Below are 13,673 nucleotides of genomic sequence, written 5' to 3'. Positions count from 1 at the left end.
ACAGAAACAATAGCAAAGACAAAAAACACTTTTGGAATCTGCTTTTAGTCAACACATAAGGAAAGGGTGCACCGGTCCTGGAAATACTGCAATACCAGGTCAATGCGTGGAGTGGACAGAGCAAGCTCTATTTCCATCTCCCTGTTCTAAAAATCCATTTAATATATGGTCCCCAGATAGGGGACGTATCAGATATTAAACTGATAAGAACAGATACTACACTTGATCTTAGCCAAAAGGCCGAGAAGCGATAACCCGAACGGGCCGCGCGTTGCCCGAGCCTGCCCGATACTGCTGTTCAGCCCTTGCAGCGATTCAGCCTACTTCTAGGCAATTCCATGGGGCCCTGCAGGCTCACACACTCACAGCTACACGGGAGGTGAATAAAGGCCGGAGAGGAAGCCAGACAGGATTTGCTTCTTTTGCTTGCACCACAATGCAGTGCTGAAAGAGGAGGAATCTACATAAAAACGCCTTCCTGGCAACGCCCAAATGCCCTGCTGCCATGCAGATAAACACTGGCAGCGGCAGCAAGTGCATGCCCACAGCCACCCCTTGTTCCTTCACACCTTGTATCAGCTGTAATCCAGTCCAGTCCAGTGCTGCCTGCTGAGCAGCACTGACCAACACTGCCTGGGCCCAGGCTTTTATCTCTGAGGCCCCATTATGATGTCAGAAAGCTGGCTCTGGAATCCTGAGGGCTCCACTATGACACGTGCAAAGTTCCGTCTGAACTTTATATAAGACGGTGAGGCTCAGTCAGTCACTCAGTGTTGCCTGAGAGGGCAACACTGCAACAGCCGGCCGCCAGGCTGTCTTTTTTTTGCACAGCTAGTTGCCTCCAGGAGGCCACAAGAGGGAGACAAGGGACTGCAAAATGGAAAATAGGCATCCACCAACTTTACAGACAACTTCTCCTTGCTCCTACAACCTCCATCCTTGCACAGTTTGTTATTCTTCTAGGTAACATAGTAACAAATCCAAATTGCTGCTCTCTTTGTAGGCAAGCAAGGCTTTGTTGCAACTGCAATTCTTACTTCTTCTTGAAATGTAGGGACGACAGTACATTCCAACACATCCATCTGGTGTACACAGGTAGGTCCATTGTGGCGGGCAGGCGAGCGGGCGGGCTGCTTTATTGGCTGTTTGCTGTTCCCCTACTCCACTCCACTATTTGACTGTTGTGCTGCATCAATCAATCAATCAATCAATCAATCAATCAATCAATCAATCAATCAATCAATCAATCAATCAGTGGCTGGCTCAGGTGCAGCTCTTTAACTTACCTAAAAGGGAGGGCGGAGAGAAGACAAGGAAGGTGAATGAGGTGTTCCAATGTGAAATGCCGGAAACACAGAAACACAGACGACACACAACAAGAGGTGGCAATCTATTCATTAATTGCATTTAATCAATGAGCTCATTATCACTCATGCATTGTCCAACAGGTGTTGAAATAATGGGATTAAAAGGGGAGATCCCTTCAGAAAGACAGAAACAATAGCAAAGACAAAAAACACTTTTGGAATCTGCTTTTAGTCAACACATAAGGAAAGGGTGCACCGGTCCTGGAAATACTGCAATACCAGGTCAATGCGTGGAGTGGACAGAGCAAGCTCTATTTCCATCTCCCTGTTCTAAAAATCCATTTAATATATGGTCCCCAGATAGGGGACGTATCAGATATTAAACTGATAAGAACAGATACTACACTTGATCTTAGCCAAAAGGCCGAGAAGCGATAACCCGAACGGGCCGCGCGTTGCCCGAGCCTGCCCGATACTGCTGTTCAGCCCTTGCAGCGATTCAGCCTACTTCTAGGCAATTCCATGGGGCCCTGCAGGCTCACACACTCACAGCTACACGGGAGGTGAATAAAGGCCGGAGAGGAAGCCAGACAGGATTTGCTTCTTTTGCTTGCACCACAATGCAGTGCTGAAAGAGGAGGAATCTACATAAAAACGCCTTCCTGGCAACGCCCAAATGCCCTGCTGCCATGCAGATAAACACTGGCAGCGGCAGCAAGTGCATGCCCACAGCCACCCCTTGTTCCTTCACACCTTGTATCAGCTGTAATCCAGTCCAGTCCAGTGCTGCCTGCTGAGCAGCACTGACCAACACTGCCTGGGCCCAGGCTTTTATCTCTGAGGCCCCATTATGATGTCAGAAAGCTGGCTCTGGAATCCTGAGGGCTCCACTATGACACGTGCAAAGTTCCGTCTGAACTTTATATAAGACGGTGAGGCTCAGTCAGTCACTCAGTGTTGCCTGAGAGGGCAACACTGCAACAGCCGGCCGCCAGGCTGTCTTTTTTTTGCACAGCTAGTTGCCTCCAGGAGGCCACAAGAGGGAGACAAGGGACTGCAAAATGGAAAATAGGCATCCACCAACTTTACAGACAACTTCTCCTTGCTCCTACAACCTCCATCCTTGCACAGTTTGTTATTCTTCTAGGTAACATAGTAACAAATCCAAATTGCTGCTCTCTTTGTAGGCAAGCAAGGCTTTGTTGCAACTGCAATTCTTACTTCTTCTTGAAATGTAGGGACGACAGTACATTCCATCACATCCATCTAGTGTACACAGGTAGGTCCATTGTGGCGGGCAGGCGAGCGGGCGGGCTGCTTTATTGGCTGTTTGCTGTTCCCCTACTCCACTCCACTATTTGACTGTTGTGCTGCATCAATCAATCAATCAATCAATCAATCAATCAATCAATCAATCAATCAGTGGCTGGCTCAGGTGCAGCTCTTTAACTTACCTAAAAGGGAGGGCGGAGAGAAGACAAGGAAGGTGAATGAGGTGTTCCAATGTGAAATGCCGGAAACACAGAAACACAGACGACACACAACAAGAGGTGGCAATCTATTCATTAATTGCATTTAATCAATGAGCTCATTATCACTCATGCATTGTCCAACAGGTGTTGAAATAATGGGATTAAAAGGGGAGATCCCTTCAGAAAGACAGAAACAATAGCAAAGACAAAAAACACTTTTGGAATCTGCTTTTAGTCAACACATAAGGAAAGGGTGCACCGGTCCTGGAAATACTGCAATACCAGGTCAATGCGTGGAGTGGACAGAGCAAGCTCTATTTCCATCTCCCTGTTCTAAAAATCCATTTAATATATGGTCCCCAGATAGGGGACGTATCAGATATTAAACTGATAAGAACAGATACTACACTTGATCTTAGCCAAAAGGCCGAGAAGCGATAACCCGAACGGGCCGCGCGTTGCCCGAGCCTGCCCGATACTGCTGTTCAGCCCTTGCAGCGATTCAGCCTACTTCTAGGCAATTCCATGGGGCCCTGCAGGCTCACACACTCACAGCTACACGGGAGGTGAATAAAGGCCGGAGAGGAAGCCAGACAGGATTTGCTTCTTTTGCTTGCACCACAATGCAGTGCTGAAAGAGGAGGAATCTACATAAAAACGCCTTCCTGGCAACGCCCAAATGCCCTGCTGCCATGCAGATAAACACTGGCAGCGGCAGCAAGTGCATGCCCACAGCCACCCCTTGTTCCTTCACACCTTGTATCAGCTGTAATCCAGTCCAGTCCAGTGCTGCCTGCTGAGCAGCACTGACCAACACTGCCTGGGCCCAGGCTTTTATCTCTGAGGCCCCATTATGATGTCAGAAAGCTGGCTCTGGAATCCTGAGGGCTCCACTATGACACGTGCAAAGTTCCGTCTGAACTTTATATAAGACGGTGAGGCTCAGTCAGTCACTCAGTGTTGCCTGAGAGGGCAACACTGCAACAGCCGGCCGCCAGGCTGTCTTTTTTTTGCACAGCTAGTTGCCTCCAGGAGGCCACAAGAGGGAGACAAGGGACTGCAAAATGGAAAATAGGCATCCACCAACTTTACAGACAACTTCTCCTTGCTCCTACAACCTCCATCCTTGCACAGTTTGTTATTCTTCTAGGTAACATAGTAACAAATCCAAATTGCTGCTCTCTTTGTAGGCAAGCAAGGCTTTGTTGCAACTGCAATTCTTACTTCTTCTTGAAATGTAGGGACGACAGTACATTCCATCACATCCATCTAGTGTACACAGGTAGGTCCATTGTGGCAGGCAGGCGAGCGGGCGGGCTGCTTTATTGGCTGTTTGCTGTTCCCCTACTCCACTCCACTATTTGACTGTTGTGCTGCATCAATCAATCAATCAATCAATCAATCAATCAATCAATCAATCAATCAATCAATCAATCAGTGGCTGGCTCAGGTGCAGCTCTTTAACTTACCTAAAAGGGAGGGCGGAGAGAAGACAAGGAAGGTGAATGAGGTGTTCCAATGTGAAATGCCGGAAACACAGAAACACAGACGACACACAACAAGAGGTGGCAATCTATTCATTAATTGCATTTAATCAATGAGCTCATTATCACTCATGCATTGTCCAACAGGTGTTGAAATAATGGGATTAAAAGGGGAGATCCCTTCAGAAAGACAGAAACAATAGCAAAGACAAAAAACACTTTTGGAATCTGCTTTTAGTCAACACATAAGGAAAGGGTGCACCGGTCCTGGAAATACTGCAATACCAGGTCAATGCGTGGAGTGGACAGAGCAAGCTCTATTTCCATCTCCCTGTTCTAAAAATCCATTTAATATATGGTCCCCAGATAGGGGACGTATCAGATATTAAACTGATAAGAACAGATACTACACTTGATCTTAGCCAAAAGGCCGAGAAGCGATAACCCGAACGGGCCGCGCGTTGCCCGAGCCTGCCCGATACTGCTGTTCAGCCCTTGCAGCGATTCAGCCTACTTCTAGGCAATTCCATGGGGCCCTGCAGGCTCACACACTCACAGCTACACGGGAGGTGAATAAAGGCCGGAGAGGAAGCCAGACAGGATTTGCTTCTTTTGCTTGCTCCACAATGCAGTGCTGAAAGAGGAGGAATCTACATAAAAACGCCTTCCTGGCAACGCCCAAATGCCCTGCTGCCATGCAGATAAACACTGGCAGCGGCAGCAAGTGCATGCCCACAGCCACCCCTTGTTCCTTCACACCTTGTATCAGCTGTAATCCAGTCCAGTCCAGTGCTGCCTGCTGAGCAGCACTGACCAACACTGCCTGGGCCCAGGCTTTTATCTCTGAGGCCCCATTATGATGTCAGAAAGCTGGCTCTGGAATCCTGAGGGCTCCACTATGACACGTGCAAAGTTCCGTCTGAACTTTATATAAGACGGTGAGGCTCAGTCAGTCACTCAGTGTTGCCTGAGAGGGCAACACTGCAACAGCCGGCCGCCAGGCTGTCTTTTTTTTGCACAGCTAGTTGCCTCCAGGAGGCCACAAGAGGGAGACAAGGGACTGCAAAATGGAAAATAGGCATCCACCAACTTTACAGACAACTTCTCCTTGCTCCTACAACCTCCATCCTTGCACAGTTTGTTATTCTTCTAGGTAACATAGTAACAAATCCAAATTGCTGCTCTCTTTGTAGGCAAGCAAGGCTTTGTTGCAACTGCAATTCTTACTTCTTCTTGAAATGTAGGGACGACAGTACATTCCATCACATCCATCTAGTGTACACAGGTAGGTCCATTGTGGCGGGCAGGCGAGCGGGCGGGCTGCTTTATTGGCTGTTTGCTGTTCCCCTACTCCACTCCACTATTTGACTGTTGTGCTGCATCAATCAATCAATCAATCAATCAATCAATCAATCAATCAATCAATCAATCAGTGGCTGGCTCAGGTGCAGCTCTTTAACTTACCTAAAAGGGAGGGCGGAGAGAAGACAAGGAAGGTGAATGAGGTGTTCCAATGTGAAATGCCGGAAACACAGAAACACAGACGACACACAACAAGAGGTGGCAATCTATTCATTAATTGCATTTAATCAATGAGCTCATTATCACTCATGCATTGTCCAACAGGTGTTGAAATAATGGGATTAAAAGGGGAGATCCCTTCAGAAAGACAGAAACAATAGCAAAGACAAAAAACACTTTTGGAATCTGCTTTTAGTCAACACATAAGGAAAGGGTGTACCGGTCCTGGAAATACTGCAATACCAGGTCAATGCGTGGAGTGGACAGAGCAAGCTCTATTTCCATCTCCCTGTTCTAAAAATCCATTTAATATATGGTCCCCAGATAGGGGACGTATCAGATATTAAACTGATAAGAACAGATACTACACTTGATCTTAGCCAAAAGGCCGAGAAGCGATAACCCGAACGGGCCGCGCGTTGCCCGAGCCTGCCCGATACTGCTGTTCAGCCCTTGCAGCGATTCAGCCTACTTCTAGGCAATTCCATGGGGCCCTGCAGGCTCACACACTCACAGCTACACGGGAGGTGAATAAAGGCCGGAGAGGAAGCCAGACAGGATTTGCTTCTTTTGCTTGCACCACAATGCAGTGCTGAAAGAGGAGGAATCTACATAAAAACGCCTTCCTGGCAACGCCCAAATGCCCTGCTGCCATGCAGATAAACACTGGCAGCGGCAGCAAGTGCATGCCCACAGCCACCCCTTGTTCCTTCACACCTTGTATCAGCTGTAATCCAGTCCAGTCCAGTGCTGCCTGCTGAGCAGCACTGACCAACACTGCCTGGGCCCAGGCTTTTATCTCTGAGGCCCCATTATGATGTCAGAAAGCTGGCTCTGGAATCCTGAGGGCTCCACTATGACACGTGCAAAGTTCCGTCTGAACTTTATATAAGACGGTGAGGCTCAGTCAGTCACTCAGTGTTGCCTGAGAGGGCAACACTGCAACAGCCGGCCGCCAGGCTGTCTTTTTTTTGCACAGCTAGTTGCCTCCAGGAGGCCACAAGAGGGAGACAAGGGACTGCAAAATGGAAAATAGGCATCCACCAACTTTACAGACAACTTCTCCTTGCTCCTACAACCTCCATCCTTGCACAGTTTGTTATTCTTCTAGGTAACATAGTAACAAATCCAAATTGCTGCTCTCTTTGTAGGCAAGCAAGGCTTTGTTGCAACTGCAATTCTTACTTCTTCTTGAAATGTAGGGACGACAGTACATTCCAACACATCCATCTGGTGTACACAGGTAGGTCCATTGTGGCGGGCAGGCGAGCGGGCGGGCTGCTTTATTGGCTGTTTGCTGTTCCCCTACTCCACTCCACTATTTGACTGTTGTGCTGCATCAATCAATCAATCAATCAATCAATCAATCAATCAATCAATCAGTGGCTGGCTCAGGTGCAGCTCTTTAACTTACCTAAAAGGGAGGGCGGAGAGAAGACAAGGAAGGTGAATGAGGTGTTCCAATGTGAAATGCCGGAAACACAGAAACACAGACGACACACAACAAGAGGTGGCAATCTATTCATTAATTGCATTTAATCAATGAGCTCATTATCACTCATGCATTGTCCAACAGGTGTTGAAATAATGGGATTAAAAGGGGAGATCCCTTCAGAAAGACAGAAACAATAGCAAAGACAAAAAACACTTTTGGAATCTGCTTTTAGTCAACACATAAGGAAAGGGTGCACCGGTCCTGGAAATACTGCAATACCAGGTCAATGCGTGGAGTGGACAGAGCAAGCTCTATTTCCATCTCCCTGTTCTAAAAATCCATTTAATATATGGTCCCCAGATAGGGGACGTATCAGATATTAAACTGATAAGAACAGATACTACACTTGATCTTAGCCAAAAGGCCGAGAAGCGATAACCCGAACGGGCCGCGCGTTGCCCGAGCCTGCCCGATACTGCTGTTCAGCCCTTGCAGCGATTCAGCCTACTTCTAGGCAATTCCATGGGGCCCTGCAGGCTCACACACTCACAGCTACACGGGAGGTGAATAAAGGCCGGAGAGGAAGCCAGACAGGATTTGCTTCTTTTGCTTGCACCACAATGCAGTGCTGAAAGAGGAGGAATCTACATAAAAACGCCTTCCTGGCAACGCCCAAATGCCCTGCTGCCATGCAGATAAACACTGGCAGCGGCAGCAAGTGCATGCCCACAGCCACCCCTTGTTCCTTCACACCTTGTATCAGCTGTAATCCAGTCCAGTCCAGTGCTGCCTGCTGAGCAGCACTGACCAACACTGCCTGGGCCCAGGCTTTTATCTCTGAGGCCCCATTATGATGTCAGAAAGCTGGCTCTGGAATCCTGAGGGCTCCACTATGACACGTGCAAAGTTCCGTCTGAACTTTATATAAGACGGTGAGGCTCAGTCAGTCACTCAGTGTTGCCTGAGAGGGCAACACTGCAACAGCCGGCCGCCAGGCTGTCTTTTTTTTGCACAGCTAGTTGCCTCCAGGAGGCCACAAGAGGGAGACAAGGGACTGCAAAATGGAAAATAGGCATCCACCAACTTTACAGACAACTTCTCCTTGCTCCTACAACCTCCATCCTTGCACAGTTTGTTATTCTTCTAGGTAACATAGTAACAAATCCAAATTGCTGCTCTCTTTGTAGGCAAGCAAGGCTTTGTTGCAACTGCAATTCTTACTTCTTCTTGAAATGTAGGGACGACAGTACATTCCATCACATCCATCTAGTGTACACAGGTAGGTCCATTGTGGCGGGCAGGCGAGCGGGCGGGCTGCTTTATTGGCTGTTTGCTGTTCCCCTACTCCACTCCACTATTTGACTGTTGTGCTGCATCAATCAATCAATCAATCAATCAATCAATCAATCAATCAATCAATCAATCAATCAGTGGCTGGCTCAGGTGCAGCTCTTTAACTTACCTAAAAGGGAGGGCGGAGAGAAGACAAGGAAGGTGAATGAGGTGTTCCAATGTGAAATGCCGGAAACACAGAAACACAGACGACACACAACAAGAGGTGGCAATCTATTCATTAATTGCATTTAATCAATGAGCTCATTATCACTCATGCATTGTCCAACAGGTGTTGAAATAATGGGATTAAAAGGGGAGATCCCTTCAGAAAGACAGAAACAATAGCAAAGACAAAAAACACTTTTGGAATCTGCTTTTAGTCAACACATAAGGAAAGGGTGCACCGGTCCTGGAAATACTGCAATACCAGGTCAATGCGTGGAGTGGACAGAGCAAGCTCTATTTCCATCTCCCTGTTCTAAAAATCCATTTAATATATGGTCCCCAGATAGGGGACGTATCAGATATTAAACTGATAAGAACAGATACTACACTTGATCTTAGCCAAAAGGCCGAGAAGCGATAACCCGAACGGGCCGCGCGTTGCCCGAGCCTGCCCGATACTGCTGTTCAGCCCTTGCAGCGATTCAGCCTACTTCTAGGCAATTCCATGGGGCCCTGCAGGCTCACACACTCACAGCTACACGGGAGGTGAATAAAGGCCGGAGAGGAAGCCAGACAGGATTTGCTTCTTTTGCTTGCACCACAATGCAGTGCTGAAAGAGGAGGAATCTACATAAAAACGCCTTCCTGGCAACGCCCAAATGCCCTGCTGCCATGCAGATAAACACTGGCAGCGGCAGCAAGTGCATGCCCACAGCCACCCCTTGTTCCTTCACACCTTGTATCAGCTGTAATCCAGTCCAGTCCAGTGCTGCCTGCTGAGCAGCACTGACCAACACTGCCTGGGCCCAGGCTTTTATCTCTGAGGCCCCATTATGATGTCAGAAAGCTGGCTCTGGAATCCTGAGGGCTCCACTATGACACGTGCAAAGTTCCGTCTGAACTTTATATAAGACGGTGAGGCTCAGTCAGTCACTCAGTGTTGCCTGAGAGGGCAACACTGCAACAGCCGGCCGCCAGGCTGTCTTTTTTTTGCACAGCTAGTTGCCTCCAGGAGGCCACAAGAGGGAGACAAGGGACTGCAAAATGGAAAATAGGCATCCACCAACTTTACAGACAACTTCTCCTTGCTCCTACAACCTCCATCCTTGCACAGTTTGTTATTCTTCTAGGTAACATAGTAACAAATCCAAATTGCTGCTCTCTTTGTAGGCAAGCAAGGCTTTGTTGCAACTGCAATTCTTACTTCTTCTTGAAATGTAGGGACGACAGTACATTCCATCACATCCATCTAGTGTACACAGGTAGGTCCATTGTGGCGGGCAGGCGAGCGGGCGGGCTGCTTTATTGGCTGTTTGCTGTTCCCCTACTCCACTCCACTATTTGACTGTTGTGCTGCATCAATCAATCAATCAATCAATCAATCAATCAATCAATCAATCAATCAATCAATCAGTGGCTGGCTCAGGTGCAGCTCTTTAACTTACCTAAAAGGGAGGGCGGAGAGAAGACAAGGAAGGTGAATGAGGTGTTCCAATGTGAAATGCCGGAAACACAGAAACACAGACGACACACAACAAGAGGTGGCAATCTATTCATTAATTGCATTTAATCAATGAGCTCATTATCACTCATGCATTGTCCAACAGGTGTTGAAATAATGGGATTAAAAGGGGAGATCCCTTCAGAAAGACAGAAACAATAGCAAAGACAAAAAACACTTTTGGAATCTGCTTTTAGTCAACACATAAGGAAAGGGTGCACCGGTCCTGGAAATACTGCAATACCAGGTCAATGCGTGGAGTGGACAGAGCAAGCTCTATTTCCATCTCCCTGTTCTAAAAATCCATTTAATATATGGTCCCCAGATAGGGGACGTATCAGATATTAAACTGATAAGAACAGATACTACACTTGATCTTAGCCAAAAGGCCGAGAAGCGATAACCCGAACGGGCCGCGCGTTGCCCGAGCCTGCCCGATACTGCTGTTCAGCCCTTGCAGCGATTCAGCCTACTTCTAGGCAATTCCATGGGGCCCTGCAGGCTCACACACTCACAGCTACACGGGAGGTGAATAAAGGCCGGAGAGGAAGCCAGACAGGATTTGCTTCTTTTGCTTGCACCACAATGCAGTGCTGAAAGAGGAGGAATCTACATAAAAACGCCTTCCTGGCAACGCCCAAATGCCCTGCTGCCATGCAGATAAACACTGGCAGCGGCAGCAAGTGCATGCCCACAGCCACCCCTTGTTCCTTCACACCTTGTATCAGCTGTAATCCAGTCCAGTCCAGTGCTGCCTGCTGAGCAGCACTGACCAACACTGCCTGGGCCCAGGCTTTTATCTCTGAGGCCCCATTATGATGTCAGAAAGCTGGCTCTGGAATCCTGAGGGCTCCACTATGACACGTGCAAAGTTCCGTCTGAACTTTATATAAGACGGTGAGGCTCAGTCAGTCACTCAGTGTTGCCTGAGAGGGCAACACTGCAACAGCCGGCCGCCAGGCTGTCTTTTTTTTGCACAGCTAGTTGCCTCCAGGAGGCCACAAGAGGGAGACAAGGGACTGCAAAATGGAAAATAGGCATCCACCAACTTTACAGACAACTTCTCCTTGCTCCTACAACCTCCATCCTTGCACAGTTTGTTATTCTTCTAGGTAACATAGTAACAAATCCAAATTGCTGCTCTCTTTGTAGGCAAGCAAGGCTTTGTTGCAACTGCAATTCTTACTTCTTCTTGAAATGTAGGGACGACAGTACATTCCATCACATCCATCTAGTGTACACAGGTAGGTCCATTGTGGCGGGCAGGCGAGCGGGCGGGCTGCTTTATTGGCTGTTTGCTGTTCCCCTACTCCACTCCACTATTTGACTGTTGTGCTGCATCAATCAATCAATCAATCAATCAATCAATCAATCAATCAATCAATCAATCAATCAGTGGCTGGCTCAGGTGCAGCTCTTTAACTTACCTAAAAGGGAGGGCGGAGAGAAGACAAGGAAGGTGAATGAGGTGTTCCAATGTGAAATGCCGGAAACACAGAAACACAGACGACACACAACAAGAGGTGGCAATCTATTCATTAATTGCATTTAATCAATGAGCTCATTATCACTCATGCATTGTCCAACAGGTGTTGAAATAATGGGATTAAAAGGGGAGATCCCTTCAGAAAGACAGAAACAATAGCAAAGACAAAAAACACTTTTGGAATCTGCTTTTAGTCAACACATAAGGAAAGGGTGCACCGGTCCTGGAAATACTGCAATACCAGGTCAATGCGTGGAGTGGACAGAGCAAGCTCTATTTCCATCTCCCTGTTCTAAAAATCCATTTAATATATGGTCCCCAGATAGGGGACGTATCAGATATTAAACTGATAAGAACAGATACTACACTTGATCTTAGCCAAAAGGCCGAGAAGCGATAACCCGAACGGGCCGCGCGTTGCCCGAGCCTGCCCGATACTGCTGTTCAGCCCTTGCAGCGATTCAGCCTACTTCTAGGCAATTCCATGGGGCCCTGCAGGCTCACACACTCACAGCTACACGGGAGGTGAATAAAGGCCGGAGAGGAAGCCAGACAGGATTTGCTTCTTTTGCTTGCACCACAATGCAGTGCTGAAAGAGGAGGAATCTACATAAAAACGCCTTCCTGGCAACGCCCAAATGCCCTGCTGCCATGCAGATAAACACTGGCAGCGGCAGCAAGTGCATGCCCACAGCCACCCCTTGTTCCTTCACACCTTGTATCAGCTGTAATCCAGTCCAGTCCAGTGCTGCCTGCTGAGCAGCACTGACCAACACTGCCTGGGCCCAGGCTTTTATCTCTGAGGCCCCATTATGATGTCAGAAAGCTGGCTCTGGAATCCTGAGGGCTCCACTATGACACGTGCAAAGTTCCGTCTGAACTTTATATAAGACGGTGAGGCTCAGTCAGTCACTCAGTGTTGCCTGAGAGGGCAACACTGCAACAGCCGGCCGCCAGGCTGTCTTTTTTTTGCACAGCTAGTTGCCTCCAGGAGGCCACAAGAGGGAGACAAGGGACTGCAAAATGGAAAATAGGCATCCACCAACTTTACAGACAACTTCTCCTTGCTCCTACAACCTCCATCCTTGCACAGTTTGTTATTCTTCTAGGTAACATAGTAACAAATCCAAATTGCTGCTCTCTTTGTAGGCAAGCAAGGCTTTGTTGCAACTGCAATTCTTACTTCTTCTTGAAATGTAGGGACGACAGTACATTCCATCACATCCATCTAGTGTACACAGGTAGGTCCATTGTGGCGGGCAGGCGAGCGGGCGGGCTGCTTTATTGGCTGTTTGCTGTTCCCCTACTCCACTCCACTATTTGACTGTTGTGCTGCATCAATCAATCAATCAATCAATCAATCAATCAATCAATCAATCAATCAGTGGCTGGCTCAGGTGCAGCTCTTTAACTTACCTAAAAGGGAGGGCGGAGAGAAGACAAGGAAGGTGAATGAGGTGTTCCAATGTGAAATGCCGGAAACACAGAAACACAGACGACACACAACAAGAGGTGGCAATCTATTCATTAATTGCATTTAATCAATGAGCTCATTATCACTCATGCATTGTCCAACAGGTGTTGAAATAATGGGATTAAAAGGGGAGATCCCTTCAGAAAGACAGAAACAATAGCAAAGACAAAAAACACTTTTGGAATCTGCTTTTAGTCAACACATAAGGAAAGGGTGCACCGGTCCTGGAAATACTGCAATACCAGGTCAATGCGTGGAGTGGACAGAGCAAGCTCTATTTCCATCTCCCTGTTCTAAAAATCCATTTAATATATGGTCCCCAGATAGGGGACGTATCAGATATTAAACTGATAAGAACAGATACTACACTTGATCTTAGCCAAAAGGCCGAGAAGCGATAACCCGAACGGGCCGCGCGTTGCCCGAGCCTGCCCGATACTGCTGTTCAGCCCTTGCAGCGATTCAGCCTACTTCTAGGCAATTCCATGGGGCC

The 13,673-nt window shown here is 47.8% G+C and overlaps 10 non-coding genes across 10 annotated transcripts; all 10 read right to left on the bottom strand.

Annotated features, from left to right (window-relative positions):
* Window positions 1-61: 61 nt before the first annotated feature.
* On the bottom strand, window positions 62-252 carry LOC142724308 (U2 spliceosomal RNA). The gene has a single exon (XR_012876112.1). It is a non-coding gene; the product is annotated as a U2 spliceosomal RNA (small nuclear RNA).
* A 1,300-nt stretch (window positions 253-1,552) lies between these two features.
* Window positions 1,553-1,743, bottom strand: LOC142724307 (U2 spliceosomal RNA). Its single transcript, XR_012876111.1, has one exon. It is a non-coding gene; the product is annotated as a U2 spliceosomal RNA (small nuclear RNA).
* A 1,284-nt stretch (window positions 1,744-3,027) lies between these two features.
* On the bottom strand, window positions 3,028-3,218 carry LOC142724306 (U2 spliceosomal RNA). The gene has a single exon (XR_012876110.1). It is a non-coding gene; the product is annotated as a U2 spliceosomal RNA (small nuclear RNA).
* A 1,296-nt stretch (window positions 3,219-4,514) lies between these two features.
* LOC142724305 (U2 spliceosomal RNA) lies at window positions 4,515-4,705 on the bottom strand. The gene has a single exon (XR_012876109.1). It is a non-coding gene; the product is annotated as a U2 spliceosomal RNA (small nuclear RNA).
* A 1,288-nt stretch (window positions 4,706-5,993) lies between these two features.
* On the bottom strand, window positions 5,994-6,184 carry LOC142724355 (U2 spliceosomal RNA). Its single transcript, XR_012876155.1, has one exon. It is a non-coding gene; the product is annotated as a U2 spliceosomal RNA (small nuclear RNA).
* A 1,280-nt stretch (window positions 6,185-7,464) lies between these two features.
* Window positions 7,465-7,655, bottom strand: LOC142724304 (U2 spliceosomal RNA). The gene has a single exon (XR_012876108.1). It is a non-coding gene; the product is annotated as a U2 spliceosomal RNA (small nuclear RNA).
* Window positions 7,656-8,947: 1,292 nt separating this feature from the next.
* Window positions 8,948-9,138, bottom strand: LOC142724303 (U2 spliceosomal RNA). The gene has a single exon (XR_012876107.1). It is a non-coding gene; the product is annotated as a U2 spliceosomal RNA (small nuclear RNA).
* A 1,292-nt stretch (window positions 9,139-10,430) lies between these two features.
* On the bottom strand, window positions 10,431-10,621 carry LOC142724301 (U2 spliceosomal RNA). Its single transcript, XR_012876106.1, has one exon. It is a non-coding gene; the product is annotated as a U2 spliceosomal RNA (small nuclear RNA).
* Window positions 10,622-11,913: 1,292 nt separating this feature from the next.
* Window positions 11,914-12,104, bottom strand: LOC142724299 (U2 spliceosomal RNA). The gene has a single exon (XR_012876104.1). It is a non-coding gene; the product is annotated as a U2 spliceosomal RNA (small nuclear RNA).
* Window positions 12,105-13,388: 1,284 nt separating this feature from the next.
* LOC142724298 (U2 spliceosomal RNA) lies at window positions 13,389-13,579 on the bottom strand. Its single transcript, XR_012876103.1, has one exon. It is a non-coding gene; the product is annotated as a U2 spliceosomal RNA (small nuclear RNA).
* Between the last annotated feature and the right edge of the window lie 94 nt (window positions 13,580-13,673).

Source organism: Rhinoderma darwinii, unplaced genomic scaffold (genome assembly GCF_050947455.1).
Source record: "Rhinoderma darwinii isolate aRhiDar2 unplaced genomic scaffold, aRhiDar2.hap1 Scaffold_579, whole genome shotgun sequence".
NCBI classification, from domain to species: Eukaryota; Metazoa; Chordata; class Amphibia; order Anura; family Rhinodermatidae; genus Rhinoderma; species Rhinoderma darwinii.
This window is presented reverse-complemented; position numbering and strand designations above follow the sequence as displayed.